This window comes from Micrasema longulum, unplaced genomic scaffold, assembly GCF_059751315.1.
Source record: "Micrasema longulum isolate JH-2025_06_02 unplaced genomic scaffold, ASM5975131v1 h1tg000663l, whole genome shotgun sequence".
Taxonomy (NCBI): Eukaryota; Metazoa; Arthropoda; class Insecta; order Trichoptera; family Brachycentridae; genus Micrasema; species Micrasema longulum.
The window spans coordinates 416,223-438,878 of record NW_028277859.1 but is presented as its reverse complement, the minus strand read 5'-3'; the positions used below and the strand labels follow the sequence as shown (position 1 = coordinate 438,878).

General features: G+C 31.1%; 1 protein-coding gene and 1 non-coding gene across 9 annotated transcripts in view; both read right to left on the bottom strand.

Moving 5' to 3' along the window:
- The window catches only part of LOC148279833 (superoxide dismutase [Cu-Zn]-like), a 50,820-nt gene that overhangs the window by 24,496 nt on the left and 3,668 nt on the right, over nt 1-22,656 (bottom strand). The window contains exon 1 of one of the 8 annotated variants that reach the window (XM_088229323.1): nt 7,200-7,293. The exons of 4 other annotated variants lie outside the window; for them this stretch is intronic. The gene's annotated coding sequence lies outside the window, so the exon portion shown is untranslated. Of the gene's footprint in view, nt 1-7,199; nt 7,294-22,656 lie in introns of those variants that run through there. 3 more of the 8 variants (XM_088229325.1, XM_088229319.1, XM_088229321.1) reach the window with 3 other exon arrangements.
- Nucleotides 17,526-17,596, bottom strand: TRNAG-GCC (transfer RNA glycine (anticodon GCC)). The gene has a single exon. It is a non-coding gene; the product is annotated as a tRNA-Gly (tRNA).

Below are 22,656 nucleotides of genomic sequence, written 5' to 3'. Positions count from 1 at the left end.
GCTGCGGGGAGGATGGTTGGTCTGTTGTTGATAATTGAACAGTCTACCTGGAGAGGTGGATCTTTTCCTTTCTGGGATCACTTGTTTTAGACTCTTCCTCTCTAACTATATATCATAATGTGTATTAGTGACGAATTCATATAATTTATTATTGTTTTAATGGACTTAATATGTTGGACCTTAATTATCTATTACCTTATCATATATGTACATTGTAATTGGCAGCCGTGCTGTATTATAAATAAAAAATGTAGAATAAACACCCAAAAATTCAGTCAAAACTACCTTTACAATTATTATTGACAATCCCCGACGTAGCTCATTTAATGCGCGGGTATAATAAACTACTATGTTGACCAATCAATAAAAAACGAGTTATCTGTGTTTGTACCGAATTACGCGTTCTTACGTTACGCTTTTATTAGGTCAAGCTAAATCACAAGTTCAACAACGTATGGCCGGCCACCTTTGACTTAAAAATGGGTAACAAAATCTTATTATTTATAAATATATTTTTTAAATGTATCCATTGTCTTTATAGTGTACTAAAAAATTATGATAAAAACATCACTTTCTTGTCAGTGATCTCAAACTACGTTTTAAAGACATTTTTTTTTCATATAAACATTTTTATATTATATTTTTTTGTCATATTACATAACTTGCTAGAAAAACGTCAAACAAAAAATTTAATCTTGCGGTAGTTGTCGTATGCTCATTGTAATAATTTTTAAATGTATATAAATTATTTTCGGCCAATATTATGAAGAGATAAAAAATACCATAGACATTACACATTTTATTTAATTGTTATTCGAATGATGTCCTCCACGAGTAGCAGTTACGTAGCGCATTCTGTCAAATGAAATAATCCAACGGCGCCAAATCACAGTGCCAATAATCAAGGTCAATAATCAACGATAAACGACGATTTCTAGAAATAATAATGTTCGTCAAATTTATCACGCCCAAAATTTATCGTTTCTAAAAGAGCCCTATACGTTGATTTTTAAAGTCAATTTTCACAGTTCGCGAGAGTGTGTTCTATTATTAATTTGAGTATTGTTACGGAGCATAAACGTAAAAAAAATACTGCCATTATTAGTTTGAATGAAGACAGTATTCTGCCGTCATAAAGCCAAAGGGCAGCTTTTCGACAAAATAAGTATGTGGTAATGTTTTACAAGAAATAAAGAACCATTTAATATCAAGCAAACAGCAACCAAAAAATATTTCAGTATGAAACTCGATATTAGGTTTTCAAGTTTTTTAAAGAAATAACACTGAATCGAAAAGTTCATGCAAAAACACAGTATAGACATGACACACACTGGTTTGATATTTAGAAAAAATTCACATTTGGTGTTTTTACTTATGATTACTTAAAGCTTTTAATAATTTGCATAAAGTTGACAAATACCAAAAAAGCGTCATATCTCAAAATACGAGTTTTGCAATAGAATTTTTGAAATATAATTAATTTTACATAAATAAATCTCCACCGACAAGCCACAAAATGTGGCTTTGGTGGGATTTTTGTATTTATTTAGAATATTTTTCTTGTTTCGTGTCATTATTGCGCATGATTGCGGATCAATTAGTTATCTATGATTTACTCAATAATCGGATAGATTGTGCTGATTTGCTGGCTGAAATAAATTTCAATATTCGTCGCACTAGACATAGTACGTTACTGAGCAACGGCAAAAGCAACACCAGAGCAGCTCAGAATGAAAAAATTGCAGCGGTTTATTTGTGAAAAGGCTATTAAACTATGATATTAGTGCCCATTTTCCAGTTTACAACGCCATAATCTTGAAGCAGAATGCAGGAAAGATGGAATATCCTTAACAGATATCCACACTGTAGAAAAAAAAGGTAAAAAACAACGACAAAAAATACTAAATCTACTAAACATATAAAACAAATAAAACATTTTACACACATCACTCCTTATTCACAACAATGGATATACCAACAGAGTCACGTGTTGTACATATTCTCGTCACATTTTGTTGTCATGTTCAGAAATTGTATTGTAATCTCGTGTTGTGGACGTAATTGGTGCTATGTTAGGTTTATGTTTTTTTGTAAAAATATCATTGTTTTATACCAATATGGCACTGTGTGTACAACAATAATCATGAATAAATATTTTTGTCTGTACCGATATAAATTTGAATTTTAAAATAACAATTAGTACTACTTACTATTATTTTTATAGAACCTATAAATTAGTAATCGACCGCCTCGTGAAGCGCGTTTGCCTACCATGCAAGAGGTCTCAGGGATCCCTGACAAGGATGACACGAAATATTCATTTAACGTGGTGTTTTAACTGTTCTGGTATCTGAAGCTTAGACTGATCATTCATATTCATGTAACAAAAGGCAGTAAATTATGTATTTTATAATAATATCAAAAAGTAATTACAATTTTATTATTATATGTGCTTTTTTCAATCTTTAAAGTAAATAATAAATATATAGTGAAAACAAATAATACCAAAATCTCTATATCCTACGTCATTACTAGTAAAACAAGAAATCAGCTTACGTCCTTCTACATCGGACAACAATTTCTCTGACTCCCTCCGACCAATATGGAAAAAAAATGCAGTCAACACCTTCCTCAGCCTTGCAATCCCACCACATTTCCATGAATCTGGGATAAGGTTATATATCCTCGGGCCTATATAATATTGCTGCCTTTGAGCCAAAAAAGTATTAACTCCTCTCTATATATATATAGTTGGATAATTTATATAGCGTCATTTTTGTGAAAATCACCTCAAGGGCGCTGTACAATTAATAAATATCCCAGTACGTCTTGCAGCTACAGAGCGCATGGACGGTTGGGATTCTAGTTCCTCGTTTTTAATTAAGATCGATAAAAAATTATAACAGATAGGAGCTAGATTACAGGACGTCTTGCAGCTACAGAGCGCATAGACAGTTAGAAATTTAGCCCCCATTTACACATTTTAAAAATTGACAAATAAATTTAGTGTATTAATGATACTAAAAAAAAATAAAAATAATATGAATAATAAAAAGGAGTAAGATTACAACACGTCTTGCAGCTACTAAGCGCATAGACGATTGGAATTCTAGACCCCATTTATAAAATTTAGGTATTTTTAAGTTGGTATATGAAAGCTAGATAACCAATCATCGTGCAGCTACAAAGCGCATGGACGAGTGGAATTCTAGCAAAGTTAGAATGATATCAATAAATTTATAAAAAATAGAGCATAGTAGTAAGTTTGTCAAGTGTTCATGCCAAGAACTAAGCAATAAAAAACTAAATAAATAAAGCACTGTATCAACTCCATGGTTAACAAAGGGAGATAGATGTCCGAAGAGAATCTTTTGTAGACAGTAGGTAGATATCGTCACCATGCGGTCCACTAGGCTGCTGGGGAATTTCTGGAAACGCACGTGTGTAGACTGGGGGATTATGCCTATTGTTCCAACGACTTGGTGTCCATTTTGGTCCGTATTATTTCATTTTATGAGACGCAACATTCCTGTTCAATTCACATTTTTAAATGATTTTGTATAAGTTAGTTATAGAAGTTTGATTTATCATTTTGTATGTTATTAGAAGGCAGATATTTGAAATTTTATGTATTTATCAATTAATGTCAGTTCACTTTTAATAGCACTGTTGTAATTTATTAATTATGGGTGTAGTGTTCCAAATAGCAAAATTTAGGTACTTTCGCGTCAAAAGCTGATGGATTCTTAAACGGTTTTAATGATTCACATAAAATTTTATGATTTAAAGGTTACAGGCGCACTATTTTTTTAAAGTTTCCATTGTTCACTATTTGTCACATATTTTGTTAAGAATAAAGTATAAAACAATGCTATTAAATAAATAGTCTTCTTTTTTCCACTGTTTGTCTAAAACATGACTACACTACTACACACTAACGACTTATAAACATTAACTCATTGTTTTCTAACATATAACAACTTATTTTCAGATTTATTATAAGATTATAAGCTACGGTTGGAGAGGAACTATATTTCACGCCCAGCCCGTACGGTGGCTGAGCTCTCTGTAGAATCAGATCCTTATTGGAGTGTCTAGTATTATGAACATGACAAACCCTTGCGTATTTTTTCCTGTTGAGATGCGTGACCACTGAATAGATAATACCATATATCTATGTGTGTGACCGCTACTGACCTCAATATATCAATTAGAGAAGAATAGTTTTAAAACGTGTCATTGATTAGTTGATGGTGGAATTTATTGGGAAAAATGGTATTCCTATTAAAATAATTGACTTATTTGTTGTTTTTGCTATGTACTAATATTTCCATAAATGACTTTATGAATATCTCGATGCTTCTGAAAAGCATAGAAAACTACCATTATAATGACACACGATTGTCGAAAAATCAGAAAACAACACAGTTCGTCCAAACTACATTTGTTACGATGTTGTCACATTCCAGTAACTATTACATACTATGAATAAATGATTACTTATTTACCCACTATTACATAATATTCGCACACGCCATACCTTTTTAATTCAAAATGGCCAGTCTTAATCAATCACGTTTTGCGAAAATCAACTCGCTTCAAAACTAGAGCGGCGAGTCTCCTTCGAAGTTAAAATCATTTTCAAAATTAATAGTTAAATAAGCTTGTCACGATTATTATGGGATCCAATTTAAGAAAGATGATATAACACGATTCATAATAATTAGGAAATCTTTTTCACATGAATTTCAATTGAATTATAGAAATTAAGGCAACTTTAAATGAACTCACGTAAGTATGTCAATGATCATTTTTATGTATTATCGCGCAGATACAGGTTACAGGGATTTTTGCTGTATTAGTTTTCCATATTGATATTATCGAAAACATAAATACATTTTATTACGTCCTTGATGAAAAAAAATTTTGACATTGATCGATAACTTTTTACACTATTTTGATTAAAAATTTCGAAAACGCATATATTTCAATTACCACGAGCATTTTTTTACTGTGTCCGAGCGGATAAAGAATACAGTTCTGTGACTGAAATAGAATCAGAATCCTTGACGAGTGTTTTCGACTCGATGACTACTCTCAGGCAAAAATCCTGAAAAAGGAAATCGAGTAAATAAAAGTACGTCACGTAGGGTAGTAGTTTGCGTGTTCGCCTTTACCATGCTTGCAGTCCTGGGTTCCATTCCTGAGATGGTCAATATGAGATATTTGTTTGTAAGTTGGTTTTACATTGTAATATTTCACATTCACTGTTAATTACGAACAATTTGTTTGATTAACAATCACGTGTTTTCCAACACGACAGTATTTTCAACAAGATGTCCTTAATCGATATAGTAAGTCAGCATCACAAATTAGCATGTTAAAACATTAAACTTTAAAATACAGTAGTTGCTGTACATCTTTAAAATTCATAATTTTATTTATATAATGCAAATTCTTTGCAAATTGTTTATCATTTACCTCCTCAAGGTTCAAATAAATTATTGTGAAGTTTGTCCTTCGAAATCGTTGCCGATATTCGGATTGCATTGCTGCGATGGACCTCGAAATTTATATGCACTGTAATGCATTCCGAAACGTCAGTGAGAGGATAGCGCAAATAACATGCAATACAATAATCAATTAGTCGATTCGCATCTTCTGAACAGCCGTAAATATAAAAAAAATTAACTATAAAAAAAATATATGATAAAAATAAAGATAAAAAACAAAGACAAAAAAATACTAAATCTAAGATACATATAAAACAAACACCACATTTTACACATATCACTCTACAAGCCACACCCTTTATTCACAACAATGGAGATACCAACACAAAAAGAGTCAGGTTTTATACATATTCTCGTCACATTTTGTTGTCTTGTTCAGAAATTGTATTAAATATTGTGTTGTGTACTTAGAGTATATACTATACTCTAAGGTTGTATACGTAATTGGTGCTGCGTTAAAATAAATAATATCATTTTATTATACCAACGTAGCAGTGTGCTGATCCATAAACATAAATATATTTACTAACCAACCCGCGGAAATAAATTATACCAATAATAATATTGTTGCTCGGAGTCACCTTTCTTTTCTTTTTTAAATTATTTAATGACCATTTTTTTCATAAAAAAAACTATAGATAGAAATGAGAAGATAATACGTTTGAGCAAATGAATTGTGAACAATAACAGTATCTCACATGTTTTTTTTCAATTGTCTAGTTCTTTATCTACGGGAACAAAATTATTGAAGTATGTAGCAAATTCAGGAAAAGCTATTAATTAAATAAATTACCAATGCAGTATTTTTTGGGCAACAAATAATTCCAGATAATATGAACACAAAATATCATGTTTGAGGATTTTTGTAAGGAAGTTGCTTACATCACTTCCTTAATCAATGAGGAAGTTCAGTGCTATGGGAAATTTTATATGTAAAATATTTTCTTACGCGCGGTAAAAATTAGAGCATTTAATTGCACTGCGAAGTTTCTTTAAGTTGTATGAAAAAATATATAAAAATGATAATAGGTACGACCATCTTCTAAATCAACCGAGAAATTTCCGGTTTCTGGAAGCCAACTCACCAAATTAGACAACTCACCAAAGGGAACTGATGACATCACAGGTGGAGTAATAATTACAATACATAACTTAGCAATGATAATACGACCCGTAAAAATGAATTATTAAATTTTGCTTCATCACTGAACTTTATCATTGTCGATTTAATTTTCAAACCACAGAAAATAGAGCGTTGGAGTTTGAAGTATGAAGTCTCAAACTCGTCAAATATAAAAAAAGTTCCCTTGCGTTTAAATAAAAAAAGTATCAATAATGTGCAAATAGGTAAGAACACATCGGTAGAAATGTAAATTGAAGGCATTAGACAGGTATTCGATTAATCACAGAAAAGCAATAGCAAATACGTACCTGCATATTATATGAAATTTAATAAAAAACAAAGTATTTTAATAAATATTGCTATCAATCAGGAAACTAGGAAAAACATTTTTTGCAATTAGAATAATATATTCAACAAACTTTCCGTTAGTTCAACAAAACGTCTTCTTTCGCAAAGTACCTACAGTAACATTTAAAACTATACTGAAAGAGGTAAGACTAATTAATAATAACTTACATACTAAAAGAAAGGTAAACAAAATGTAAAGAATGCGCTTTCCTTACCCTCGTTTCACAGAATCTAAAAACTGACTGACGAGTCAAAGATGAATCTCAACAATATAAACTACCAACTTGTGTAGTGCCGGGCGCTGAACAAAACCAAGTCGTTCCTAGCCAAGTTATCATTGACCAAGCGCCTGCACATTACTCAAAAGTTACTATCCACTGATACGAATACATATAACTGCCATACAAATCGTTTTTATTTTGTCGCAAAAGCTCAATTACTTAATAATTTGATGGATTGAAGACAAGCGATACATAAACCCGATTCTCGACTATGGGTAAAAGTACTGAGTAATTGCATAACGAGAATACATTAAGTTTATTCACTATCTTAATATGAATAATTGAGGTGTCTTCAGAAAAGTATTCATTCGTTAAAAAATATATTTGTTATTTATTTGATGGCTTACGCCTTTTTCACAGTATAAAATAATTTTAAAAAACCAATTATAATGAAACAAAATACAAAGTGAAGAAAATACAGACACATAAAATCAACAGAAAATAATGAAATAACAAAAGAAAATTAAATAAGAAATTATAGCTTAGGTATGCAGGAAGTTAACAATGAATAATGAGTTTCAATATAACATGTATTGAAGTAACAGGGGTGATGTATTTTAGTGTAAACAGTAAAAAAAGTATAACACTTAGTACATTTTTATAATTTTGAAAAGAAGTTATTAAAAAGTAATGATTTTAATTTGATTTTAATTAAATTTCCATGTTTGTTTGCTAACATTTGGAGCCGTAGAATAGGTGAGTATTTAGCATAGTTTGAACTATGCTAATTAACAGAAAAAGTAGTATTTTGTCTCGTCCCACGCTGTCTCGCATACAAATTCATATAATTTAAAAGTTCGGGACTGTCAAGAACATTATTTCATACCTCAAAAAGCAGAACTAAATTTGAAATTTCCCTTTTATCACTAATACATATGAATTTAAACTGCTTCATTAAACATTTATAGTTTAGCTCTTCAATTGGAATGTTTAATTTTAAACTCATAAATCTTAAAAACTTTGTTGAAACTTCTCCACACTGTTTATATGGGTAACATAATGAGGACCCATATTCTGACTGACTTCTTACTAGGATGATGTATAATATTTTTAATGCATCAACAGGCTTAAACTATCTTGTTGTTCTGATAACAAAGCCGAGGGTTTTTGTGGCTCTATTAACCATCTCATTCATATGGGTAACAAAAGTCAATTAATCATCAAAGACGATACCCAGATAATTTATTCTCTTTACAAAAGTTAATCACGTATTACTGATGCTATATTAAAAAAACTAATCGATTTTTTATTGGAGAAAAAAAAATTAATTGAAAAAAATGTCCTTGGCAGGTTCAGTTCAATGAAGCAATTTATTTTGACTCATGAGAATAATAATAATTATTTAAAAGTACAGTCATGATTTACAGAAATAATACACGAGTAGAAATCGCAAAACATGCCTATGTACATTATTATACTTTTTACATAAAATAAATTTCACAATATGGAGATGGGCCGTTTGATAAAATTGTTTATTTTGGATAAGGCTTGCAAGAAGAGCAGATGTATTCTTCTGAAAACTTATAAAATATATGAGAATTAAATTGTTAAATATATCAAATTATTCTTATTTTATAAGTTGCATAAGAAAATAATTCATATATTTAGTATTCGACTAGTGCCGAAATGTAATCTAAACTCAATTAGTTATTTTGATAACTTCTCATAATGAGCAATTGTATTTACATAATACATTATGCATTAATATTATTGCCACATAACTAATGATACGTAAAGTAAATTAAATAAGTAATTAAATGAAATATAAGACATCAACTAATCACTTAAACGTATTTCCCCAAATGTTTATTCGTCTCAACTCTCTTATACGATATCAACAAACAGACCATATGCATAAATTTCTATGTACAATCACTTTCCATGGATATGATTTGTTCCTGGATGATTTGTCTCAACTTAAAAAAAACATCCGATTTAAGATTTAAAAAACTTTGACAACTCCCTTAATAGGCAAAACAACTATCAGAACAATAAAATTATTTGTAGATATGTCACCGCCAAATAGTCGTAGCATTTTATCAGAATTTAAAAAAATGTGATATAAATAAATATTAACATATTTACTGAACTTGCAGAAGCCTAAACTGTGGTAAATCAGAACTAATGTATATCGAATGTATGGTGGAAAACATAGACCCAAATGAGCCCATACCGTCTACTTCTTGTGCTTACTAATTTATTGCCAGAAGATGTTTCAGTTTACCCAAAAAAAGGAAAAGTAGGCAGGGCATTAAGAAGAACTTAAAGTTTTTCTAATTCTCTAGAAAAAAATGAATTTACGGAAAGATCTTTAAATAGTAGTAATTGTAAAATCGATCCAAAATGTCGCGCATTTGCGAGAAAACTTCATGATTCTCCAGACAGTGAATATGACCGATTATTTTTCTTTTCCGGATATTGTCGATGAATCTGAAGTAAAACTTGAAGACATTGAAGCACGATTTCCTCTCCCTATCCCGGTAGGTGGGACAGCTCGTTGCGATCACTCTTACAAGTTTCCAGAAAAATATTTAACTACCTATGCATCTCGACGTTAATATTTTTTTAAATGTCTGCATACAAGACAGACATATTTCCTCTTAAAATACTTATTTTAATTATTACAAGTAATTTATTTTTTTTACACTGTATTGACTTTAAATTGTAGTTACCTTTGTTTCATTTGTTTTTGTGTGAAATATTTTAATTATATACATTTTTCCAATGCTGATGAATATTGGAGTCTTATATGACTATCTGCCTCATTCCTCTTAATAAAGTGCCCCAGTTCTCCACCAGTGTGGGAGAAATGAGGCACTCTGCCAGTCCCTCGGTCTCTCCTACCGATGAAGATAGCGTTTATAATCGCGGCCCTGGTTTTGATCCAACTCATCACGGGACAATATTGCCATGGGAAAGAACTCACACGAGAGGTAGTATCATACATTATAAATATAGTGCAGGCAATTGGTAAAATAAACCAAAGTAGGGAACAAAATGCCGAACACTCTTCTAATGTAACGGAAGGCCGGTTGACAACTGTCAACAGGCCGGCTTCTCCTGAAGAGTTTTAAGTGGTTTCCTCTCCACATGAGCAAATACTGAGAAGTACCTGATTGGCCCACATTAGAATATTCTTCCTGATTCCAAAGGTTTAGCTAAAATAATGTGATACAATAGCAGAAAAATCCTCTTTTTTAAATATAAACCTTGTATAATTATAAAAGCAAGGTAAAAAATAATGCAACTACCATATTAAAAAAAAAATATTGCCATGGCTTCGGACGCAGATCTAAATAATTGTGCAAAAAATTAAGAAACAATTTCAGGCTTACAATATATGTATAAAAATACAAAGCGGACAAAACTGGATCATCTCGTACCATAGTTAAATCAACCTTTTTAAAAACAACAAGAATCATTGAGACTAAACCGGTTTAAACTATCTGTTATAAAAACTAAGAGACGTTTTACTTGACCTTCTGGATATTGCAATAACAGCTTACCTACAGTCCATACTCGTAGTCTCATGACTTGAATGAACAAAATACCTTGTCAAGGAAGCCTGTGAATCTAAATCAGACCATAATTTTAGCTTCTAACCTTTAAAATGAGGAGTGGCGGTGACGAGTTGCAAATGAGCAGTCAGATTGGTTGTATTTTAAAATGTAAACTTAATTATATAAACACAATAATACATCGGAATACTTCAAGTACTTATACTTTTTTATTTTATTAGTTTTTACCTACACACCAATGCATGACGCCAAAATTATTTATTTATTCACTACGAACATATTGACATTATTTGTTTTCTTTTTACATCGTTTTCCTGGGTCTTGGGATGAGATGGTTGCTTTTATTGAATTTGTATTATCTTTAAAGTAAATTAATTTTTATACAGGGTGGCCGGAGAAGTGACGTCCAAAGGAAAAATGTAGGTGCCTCATGTTGAGAGATATACATTTTTTTTTGTTACTTTACACACTTTCTATCATAACTAGCCTTGGAAATGATAAAAAAGGCAATAATTAATTTTTTAAATTTCATTACTATCTTAGGAATTTTTCGCCTCAGTATTTTTGAAGGCTGATTTCAGCGAATAATAGCCTATCAGATGATACTTTTTTTGCATTTTTGTGAAAGCTGAGAGTCTAATGCAGTTTTCAAAGTTATCTAAAAACAAAGAAATAGCCTTTTTAGATTTTTAATTTAAAGTCTGACTCGCTCGAACGTAAATTCTCAACTTTAGGTCAAAACTTTTGGAGGTTTTATTAATGTAACGAAGCTGTTTTTTTTTAACGTAAAAGCACAACTTAAATTTAATAAGATGCAAAAAAAATATTTCTAAAAAACCATACACAAATCAACGATAAATTAATTAAAACCGATCTGGTCGAAAATTTTCAAAAACCAATAAAAAAAATCATAACTCGAAAACTATGCAATATCGCTGAACATACATGTGAGTGATTCGAATACCCCTCAACGTGAAGCACCTACATTTTTCCTTTGGACTTCACTTTTCCGGCCACCCTGTATAAGCCAATGTAGATATGTGCAAACATCACATAAAATACAAAATCATCACCGCACTCTTATAATAATCAATATGGGCTTGTAGTCCCGTGGCTAGTGTTACGGACTCACGGATCAAAGGTACGAGGTTTGAATCCCACACTACCCCAACATGATTCCCATTTTCTAATATTAAGGTATTTATTACTCGTTAAAATGGCCTTAAAATTAAAGTATTTAGAGCAATCGTAAGGACGCAAATACTTATTTAAAAATAAAAAAAATGAAACTAACGTGAGTACTTTAGAAACCTAATTTTATTTTTTAAAGTGGACTTCAACTCATAATAAATTATGGTAACCCTAAACCGAGTGTTTGGTAACTATACATAAGGCTCTTGTTTTGATTTCCATCTAGATTGACATAAAATATTTATTGAAAGTGGTATTTTTTCACGACATTATCTCATTCATTAGCTCACCATCCCTAGACATTAATACCTGTAGCTAAGGCTGATTGATCTTACCTGTAACAAATGATCTAAACACACTACAATCGGTGCATCTAAGTATTACCCTGCGTATCATTAGGTTCGGGTAAGAATGGGAAGAAGATAATAATTGATGGAATCAATAACAATTATAAATCATGTTTTCCTTAGTCTAGTTTTCTAGTAGTAAACGCATTGCCTGCCATGTTAAAGGTCTCCGGTTCCATTCCTCACACACTACAATATTTCAATGGCAATACTGATTGATAATATTGCCTACATGTAACAATTGTTCAAGATACGCTGCGATTGGCACACTAATGCACTAATGCAGTGCTCTATGTACCATTAAGTGTAAACCAAACACGGCAATTTCAATTTAAGATTTGACCGTTAGTAAAATTATTTATAAAGCTTTGACGTTTTAAAGGAATTTTATTATTAATGTATGTCTAATATCTTTGGTTGCGATTTTTCCAATTTTACGCAACATTGTATACTTCGTGAGAACGAATTCCGACCTAATTACCAAGATTATATCTTCATTTCGGACGACAAAATGGCGCCCGAGGAACATATTTACGTAATAGCCTTCAATGGAATTATTGCGTATTATTTTTCTGTGCAAATTTTTGTTCCATCTAATGGCTCTCACAGTTAAATGACTCGGTATTTCCAACAGCTCATAACAATAACAACTGAGTCTAAAATATTGTTGCTATTTCCTCGAATTTGAGTGTTATTTTCGTGTACCCAGAATCATTGAAACAATACTGTTAAATAAATTAACTTAGACTGTTACATAGGTGTAATGGAATAAACAGACGCCAGGCGGTACACATTCACTTCATATTTTTTTTGTTCGATGTAAGATTTAGTTATCTTCAGATAAAGACCTTGTTATAATAACAATAAAAAATGAGATACAACTTATATTTATATATCTTATAATGAAAGAAAATAATATACTGGTATGTTCAAATATGACCAGGAATTTGTAATTTAAAAGCACATTGGTACTTTTTTTCCTTATGTTGGTAGAACTATCATATACATACCTACGAGTTAATTTTTAGCGTGATCTGTCTTGTAGTTTGTTTATTACAGTGCGTGAATAATTCAATATCTGATGTGTTCGGCGAAATTTACTTAACTTTCTTCAAAAAGATCAACGCAAACCTGTCGTTGAAGGATACTTTCTATGGAATATACCGCTGTTAAGCGCTTCATTACTGGTAATGAGACGCAGGTGTATGAATATGACTTACGACAATCTTCGGAGTGGCGCTTGCCAACTGAGCCGAAACCCAAAAAAAAAGACGAAGTAGCTCAAAAATCAAGGATATTGACTATTTTCTTCAATTACCATAATGTTGTGCGCTCGGACTTCCTTCCAATATGCCAGACGGTCAATAAGAAATATTATTTAAAACATTTTAGTTTGTAAGTGAAAATTCTTTATGGAAGTTCATTGTAATTTATCATATAAATACTCTTAAAAGACGAGTGATACTTTAACCCACAAATTCGAATTTCCAGTGACCAGTTTCATCACTTTCGCGAAATCTTCAGGACTGGTATTTTCATTAAGGAGTTCGATGTATATATACAAAACAGAGATATTTGGTTAAAATTAGTTAACCCGAAATTTTTTTTATAATGATCCTTAAGATAAAAATAACTTATTTAATTTACTTTCATATAATTTTGAATTATCTATCCTTACATCTGTTTTGTATAAATAGATTGAACTCCTTAATAAAGATACCAGTCTCGAAGATGTCGCGAAAGCGCTGAAACCGGTCACTGGATATTCCAAATTTGTAGATTAAAGTATCACTCGTCTTTTAATTATATACTCAAATGACAGATATATGGAAAGATAACTTTTAGTTTTTGCATCATGATAACGCGCCGTTTCACACATCTCTCCTTGTACGCTGTACGCGATTATTTTGCCAAAAACAACGTAAAAGTCATTCCATAAACACAAACTACTACTTGTTGGAAAGCGTTTTGACTCAATTGACTTTATAAAAGAAAATTCGTAGAGGGATCTGAAAGCCATTCCGAAATCGGCCTATGAAAAGTGCTATGAAGATTGGAAAAACGTTGGCATATATGTGTATTGCCTCTGATGGTTATTACTTTGAAGGCGATAAAATAATATTGATGGATATTTGAGCTAAAGTTGTTTTTTTTATAAATTCCGGGTCATATTTAACAATAGATACATTCCTCTGTAGCGCTGTATCGAATTCAAAAATTATATAAATATTGTACGTATAATCGAAAGTAAAACAAAATGTCGGGGCGTTTGCAGTTTTAGTACAAACTTTATAAAAATGATTATATTTATTTTCGGAAAAAGCGAATATAAAGTTCTTGAATTAAATTCAAAATAACGACAGAAAAAAATAAAAGATACTTTAAGAAAAGCGAATTAAACACAGTCGATTCATTAATTTGGGGAACATAAAATTAAATATAATCATAACTGTAAATAAGAAATTATACTCCAAACCCTCCATGCGCTATGTAGCTGCAAGACGTATTGGGATACTTATTGTGCAGCGCCCTAAGAGGTGATTTTCTCGAAAATGGCGTAATGGAGATCCTCCATAATGTTTTTTTTTCAAAGAACCCTTGCGTTCAATAAAATCGAAATTGAAAAAAATTTAGCTTTATTTGTTTTTAAAACAAGAATTTTCATTTGTCTGTAAAGAAAAATCTAATTTTCTGCATGGAAAATTGAATACTCAAATGTTTTTAAAGAATATTCAAAACAATTGGGAAGACAGTTTTTATGAACATATTTCAACAGAGATGAAGAACATTTTAGAGAAGGTAATAGAAGTCTAGGCATCTACCTAGGGCTTATGACCTGTCATTGTCTGGTTTAAGTGGCCACTTTATACACTGTGTAACATTCACCATTCTGCCTATATTTCAACATCTATAATCCTTCAGTTCTTTCGTCTGTTGATGTTTATAAAGTTCCTAGGGAGTTGAATCCAGTTCTTGTCTATAAAAATTTGGACAAACTCAAAATATTGTTGATAAATCCACCTGGTCCATGAAGAAGTATAAAAATTTCAGGTGTTGCCTAGTATGTAGGTGGTATAATTCAATCAAATGAATCTCACCCGCATAAATAAAGGTTTCAGCTCCTTAACTTCAAAAACATCAACAGACGAATGAATTGAAGGATTATAGATGTTCAAATATGGGCAAAATGGTAAATGTTACATAGTGTGTAAAGTGGCCACTTTACCAGCCAATGACAGGTCAAAAGCCCCGTAGGTGCCTAAACTTATATATTATATTCTCTAAAATGTTCTTCATCTCTGTTGAAATATGTTAATATTTACAGCTTCCTAGGGAGTTGAATCCAGTACTTGTGTACAAAAATTTGGACAAACTCAAAATATTGTAGACAGTTTTTATACAAATACACACATTTTCTTACGGAAAATTAGTTTATTTTTCATCATCAATAACTCCATTGTAATCGGGGCTAGAATATAAAATTGTATAATATTTCCTTCCATATCCTCTCTTTCCCGCCTGCTGACAATTCTCTCAAATAGAGGCTTAGCGGGTTATTCTTTTTCAAAAAACCCATACTTCGAAGACATTGCTAAAAAGAACGCGGAATGTCTCGAATAGCTGGTAGTAAAAGGGACACTTGAGGGTAAACGATCAATAGGACGGTCTCCTTCAAGATAGACCTAGTAAATAAAAGCCTGCTGAACGTCTCCTTGAATTTTGCCCCAGGAACTGAATAAATGGAGACTTTTTTTTCATTATTTTTTAATAGAGCCTTTATTCGACGAAATATTTACATTATTACAATATTAATACATTATAAAGCAAACAAAGTATTAAAATATATTTTGTCCTGATAAACTATTCAATAATTTCATTTCTTTTTTTAAATTTTATTTTTGCACTACAACAGGCCAGGAGGCCCAATTACAGTGGTGAATTACATCACAGAACACCCAGGCTTGAGAAAAATCACATTTTTTAAATTTTTGTGTTCTTACCGGGAATCGAACCCGGAACCTTCCGAGCGTGAGTCAAGCGTCTTGACCACTACACCAAGGAGGCCGCCTAATAATAGTTTGTCATCGGGTTCTTTGACATTAGTTTTAATTAATAATCAAATAAAAGAGTACAGACATAATACTGTATACGTACAAAATAATGAACATATATTATTTTGTTTTTGATGCTTTTAAAAATATTATTAAGAAGAAAAAAATTCAACAAAACCAGATAAAAATGGTTCAAAGAAATATTTTTTTGAAATGTAAGAAAATATAGTAAAATAATACAATTAAAATTAAAGAATTGCCGTTTACTTGTATATATTTTAAATATAGGGAAAAAAATACAAACACATAAATAAGTAGTGTCTGCTCATAAATTTAATCAAAACAAGATAAAAAATAAAACAAAGTAAATCGAAAATTTCTAGTGCCTAATACACCTGTAGTCCTGGAAATATACTATCATCGTTGAACGAGACGATAAAGATGACCATGTAATAAGGCCAGTGTTCTAAGACTTGACTCTTGACATGGTTGACATGAAATGTTTATTGAAAGAGGCGGTTTTATACTAGAACATTTCACTGTCCCAGGACTGGCACCTGAAGCGTTAGACTGATAATCTTACATTCATTTCCCAAAATTAATCAAGGTACGTTACTGTTTGTGTTTAAATTCAGTGCCCTATGCTCCATTAGGTGCGGAAAGGGATTTTTTTTTGTTTTGAAGTTAGCCATATAATAAAACATTGAAAGTTCTCTATGCATTCTGCAAATTGAAAGAGATCAATATAATCTTATATACTCTAAGAATATAATGCATTTTTATTAAATCACGAATCTGACATTTAAAAAACGAATGCTACTCCAGTTATAATTTATGTGGTCTTAAAGTGCATTTTGAAATCATTTTAAATTTATAAACAGGTTTGCTAATCAGATGAACATTGGGACAAATGTAGTTTGCAAAACTAAAAAGTGGTTTTTAAATAATGCAATTATAATTTATGTTTTTTCCAAAGGAGAATTCCAAAACAAAGGATACACATATATAGATCATTAAAAAACTCAAATTGTAATTAAGATAAATATTATATCAATACTTAAATACCTATTAGACGTGTGCGCCGCGCCGCCCCGTCGGCGTCGCATCAAAACGGGGTCAAAATATCATAGATCGAAAATAAAATAAAAATATTGCATCGGCCGGGAATCGAACCCGGGCCGCCCGCGTGGCAGGCGAGCATTCTACCACTGAACCACCGATGCTTGGTAAGCGGTGGCAACAATTGTAAACCGTACACGTAGTTATAAATAGGTAACGATTTCAATCGCTCGTAAGTGAATGTAAGAATATCTACTAAAAAGTATTCGAGAATACACAGCGGAGTCGCAGCTTATTGCCATGTTTACACGGACTGAATACGTGTTATTAGTACTAATCGTTTAGTACTAACCTGCTTAGTGACAAGTGAGAAATAATGAGGATGTTCAGTGTTTTATTTTTAAAAAAATATTGGTTAATAGACCGTTATACTAAGCCAAAAAAAAGTGTTGTATTTCTGAAATAACTCCTGGTGTGACGTCAGAGGTTCTTCTCTGTCAGTTTTCTCAGTCGGTTCGTTTGCGGTAAGCAAACCGGATATCCTTCACAGCTCTCATATCATTGGTTCGTCCATATGAACCAGTGACGTCGTTCAAAGTAGTGCGTTTTTATTAAAATATTTGAAATTATTTTTTTCGTACATTTTCAAGAAACTTTGGCTTACCATTTAATGCTCTAATTTTTAAATCATTTTTTTGTATCCAATTTCCCGAAGGGCTAATGTTCCTCATTGTTTACATGTTGGTATTAGCAGAAAGGTATTAGTGATCCGACATCCGTTCGAAATGGAACTCCACCGCCGGCGCCGCGCTGCCTTATTTTGGGCAGTGTAATCAAACCTCACAGTAATAATTCGCTAGAGAAGCCGTTTTTAGTATGACAACAAACGTGTAGCGACCGGTTTCAGTTTGCGCTTGCAATTCTCCAACTGGATACCTACGGCCCGATGTATTGCTGTAAACTGCGGCTAACTTCGTGGTTGATAATCATAGAATGGTTTTTGTGCGTAAGCTACATAAGATATAATAATATGCCAGTGGCGTATTATTACTATAAGGTTCATACACTATTCAATCATTATTTTATCGAGTATGATAGACGGACTTGCAGATTTAATTTTTTATACAGACGTTTTTTGCATAAATATTTATGGGATTGAAATTCCTAGATGGATTTCTTGTTTAGGAATTTCATCTTCCCGCCGCCATAATTACAAAATAAACTTTAATATCACGTAAATAAACCTAAACAAAGATACATTTGTTATTTGAATTTGTCACTAAACATTAAACATTTGCCGTAGCTGTTCACATTTCACACTTCACACGCAAACGATAAGTGCTTAGTAAATCGTAGTGGGGGTAGTCGGCTTGTCGCTAAGTAAATAGGGTCAACAGCTGGAGGCGCGATGCAGAGGCCTGGGTGAAGATCTATGCGACATCCCATCGGTGATAGGTAATAAAGAACTCACGCGAGAGGTAGTATCATACATGATAAATATAGCGCAGGAAATTGGTAAAATAAACCAAAGTAGGGAACAAAATGCCGAACACTCCTCTAGTGGAACGGAAGGCCTGCTACTGTCAACAGGCCGGCTTCTCCTGAAGAGTTTTAAGTGGTTTCCTCTCCACGTGAGCAAATGCTGAGAAGTTCCTGATTAGCCCACATTAATATATCCCTCCTGATTCCAATAGTTTATATGAATTTTAAGATATTTAATTGCAGAAAAATCCACTTTTTGAAATATAAACCTTGTATATTATAAGCAAGGTAAATAATAAAGCAACTCCCATATAAAAAAAATATTTTTAAAAAAGTAAATAGGGTTAGCTTCTATTCATTTGCACTGACACTCACTAATACTGAGCACTTATTCGGCATGTTTATTATTATTTTCTTATTATGAATCGCATTTTTAATAAATAACCAAATAAACAATATTTATTTAAGTCTACTGCCCTGTGTCTACTACACCCCTTTCCAATACTGTTTAGTTTTGAGCGAGTCCATCTCACATAACAAGACAAAAAGACTTGATTTATTACTTCCATACACACTAACTGGTATAATTAAATAGGATAGAATCCATTAGTCAAGTAAACCTTGAAAAAGAAGCATAAGTTCGGTATAAAAAATAAAAATAAAGTGGTTATAAACAAAATTGCTTTATTTATTTTATTTTTTAATAATTTTTTAAATATTTTTCAAATATTTTTTAAATATTAAAAAATAAAACTATAATTATTTTTTATGTTTTTAATCCTATATTTGTGGTGATATACTCATGTGTCTGTGTCATGTAATTGCTCGTCCCATCTCAACACAGGACTTTTAGTCCTATAGAGTTGGGACTTATTGTCTCAAATAATGTACAATAAACTTATGTATGTAAATAAATAAATAAAATAAATTATAATGAAAACAATTATAATAAACACAGTTAGTGCTTCAAATACAAAAATGTGTATACTATTTTTTTTATTTAAGTTTTTAAAGTGTTTTCAATATAAAATATAAATTTAAAAAACTAAAAATTATCCAAAAATAGAAATAACAATATTTGGATATAAATTACGTTAAATCAATAACAACGTTAAAAAAGTAATAAAAAGGAAAGAAAAACGGAGGATAGATTGGGGAAAAGAAAGGAAATATTTCTTTGGACGGGATTTAAATAGAGATACTGAAGAGACATCTTTGATATTGGATGGTAGATGATTCCACAGTTGTGCCGCATGAACACTATATTATGAGCCCATATGTATCTGGCCGTGGAAGCAAAAAAGCCAATGTTATACTATAATCACTTACTCAAAATTAAGAAATAATAGTGGCACAATGAATATTATACCGTTGTCATTTCTGAACTATTGTCAGCTCATTTGTGCCTTTTTTTTCATAGTCATTATTCAATAAAATACACACATTATTACAATCAGACGGCTCAGACATTAGTTTTAATTAATAATAAAATAAAAGAGTACAGACATAATAATGTATCTAAATAAAATAATGTACATATGTTTTTTTGAGTTGATGCTTTGAAAAATATTAATAAGAAGTTAGAAAAGAAGAAACTCAACAAAACCAGATAAAAAAAATTTTGTTTTTTTGATTTTTAAAATATTTTTTTTAAAGTAGGAAAATAGAGAAAAATAATACAATTAAAATAAAAATAGCTATTTACTTAAATATATTTTAAACATAGGAAAAAAGTATACGTAATTAAATAGTATGTGCTCATAAATGTAATCAAAAAAGAAAAAATAAAACAAAGTAAATCGAAAATTTCAATTCATATCTACAGAAAAAATAAAAATAATAAGAAAATTAAATGTGCCTATTAAAATTAAAATCTAAAAAAAATAAATAAAATAAGAAAGAAATAAAAGAAAGGGTTAACCTAAGAAGATTGTTTTATTTTTGTTAAATGGCTACTCTCATGTTAAAGCCTGATAACGGAAATCGAGCGGGGATAAGTAGACAGAGTGTGCGTTAAATATTGGTTTTAAAGATGGTTCTACACCACGAAATTTTAGTATTCCTGTAGTGGCAACTGATAACATTACCAGCCATATAACAAAAAAGTTTCAGATACACTGGAATTGGATTACCGATGCAGTGTCCTATGCACCAAAGTGTGCGGATAGGATAGGAAGATAATGATAAATTACCTAGTAATAAGAAACAAAAAAACTCCCTGTGGACTGGTCTGTCGAAAAAAAGACAAATATCTTTGGTCGTTCTATGGTCAGTACGTCAATCATTCAATCACTCGTTCGTCTGAAAATTTCTTGCTTGATTTGTGAATTTTAATTTAAATATCTCTAGATTTATAACTATAAAAGGTATTGTCTAAATTTGTTGCAACAGAGAGGGAAAACATTTTTGTGAAGGTAATATGGAAGTCTAGGCATTTACAGGGCTGATGACATTTCATTGGCTGGTTTAAGTGGCCAATTTACACACACTGTGTAACATTCACAATTCTGCCCATATTTATACATCCGGATTTCCTCATCTTTTCTATAAGTTGGCTTTTGTTGAGTAAAAGAGCTGAAACCTTTATCATGTGGGTGAGATTCATCCGGCTGAACCAATTCACCTACTAGGCAACGCCTGGACACAGGTACTCAAAACATTTTTGACTTTAATATTGTATTTATTATAAAATTATACAAAATGCATTATAACAGCCGCTTGTGTGTTTGTTTTATACAAACAAACTGCAGTCTAGATATATATTTCAATTCGATTAAAAAAATATTCAATCCAATCACACTATAATTGATAAACGATAATAAGTGTAAAAATATTTGTACACAAAACTAGTTTTAAAAGAAAAAATATTTGGAAAAACAGAAAATGGAATTTGAAACACAAAGCATTTATATAGCTTGTTTATTAATTGCCTGTCGTAGTTTGATTTTTAGTGATTAATTTACAAAATATTGTGTAAGAATAACCATTTTGTTTGAAATAATTTAACGTGCATATTTCAGGAGGTAATCTTTAATAATGGTCATGTCCACGTTCAATTTAAGTAAATGTGACTTTTAGGTCCTGAACTTTCTATGTAAGTATGACACTAGCTGACATCATAAGGTACGAAAAAAAGAAAATTAAAATAGATGTGTATATTTATTCTCCTTATTTTTATAAGATAAACAGCATAAAATGGGTAATTTAGTTTGGACTTGACTGGTTTTGAAAACAAGTAATGGACTTGACTAATTTTGAATCTAATCTTATGGGACTCGACTAATTTTGAAAGTAATAGCCAGGGACTTGACTACTTTTGATGGAAACTGTAGAATTACATTAACCTAGGGTTACCAAATTAGGATATTCAGAATGTAATTTTAAAATTCTACGTTTTTTCTATATTTTAATTTACTTCGTAAAATTACTTGTCGTTAATATTTACACAACAAACAATTAAATTCACAATGAAAATTTCCAAAAACTGAAAAATACGAAAATTATGACAATGTATCTAAAATTAATACGAATTTATTTCAAAAATACGGTTTTAATTTAATTTATTTAAAAAAAAAAAATTATTCAATCACATCTTGTGAAACCCTTGTATGAGTAAAACAATGTAGGTTATTGTACGGAAAAATCGCCTTTTGATTCTATCTTTTTCACGTTGTGTAGCGCCCTACAACTCTTTTTCGCCTCATCCAATGGAACTTCCTCAATGTGTATTTCCATAATTTTC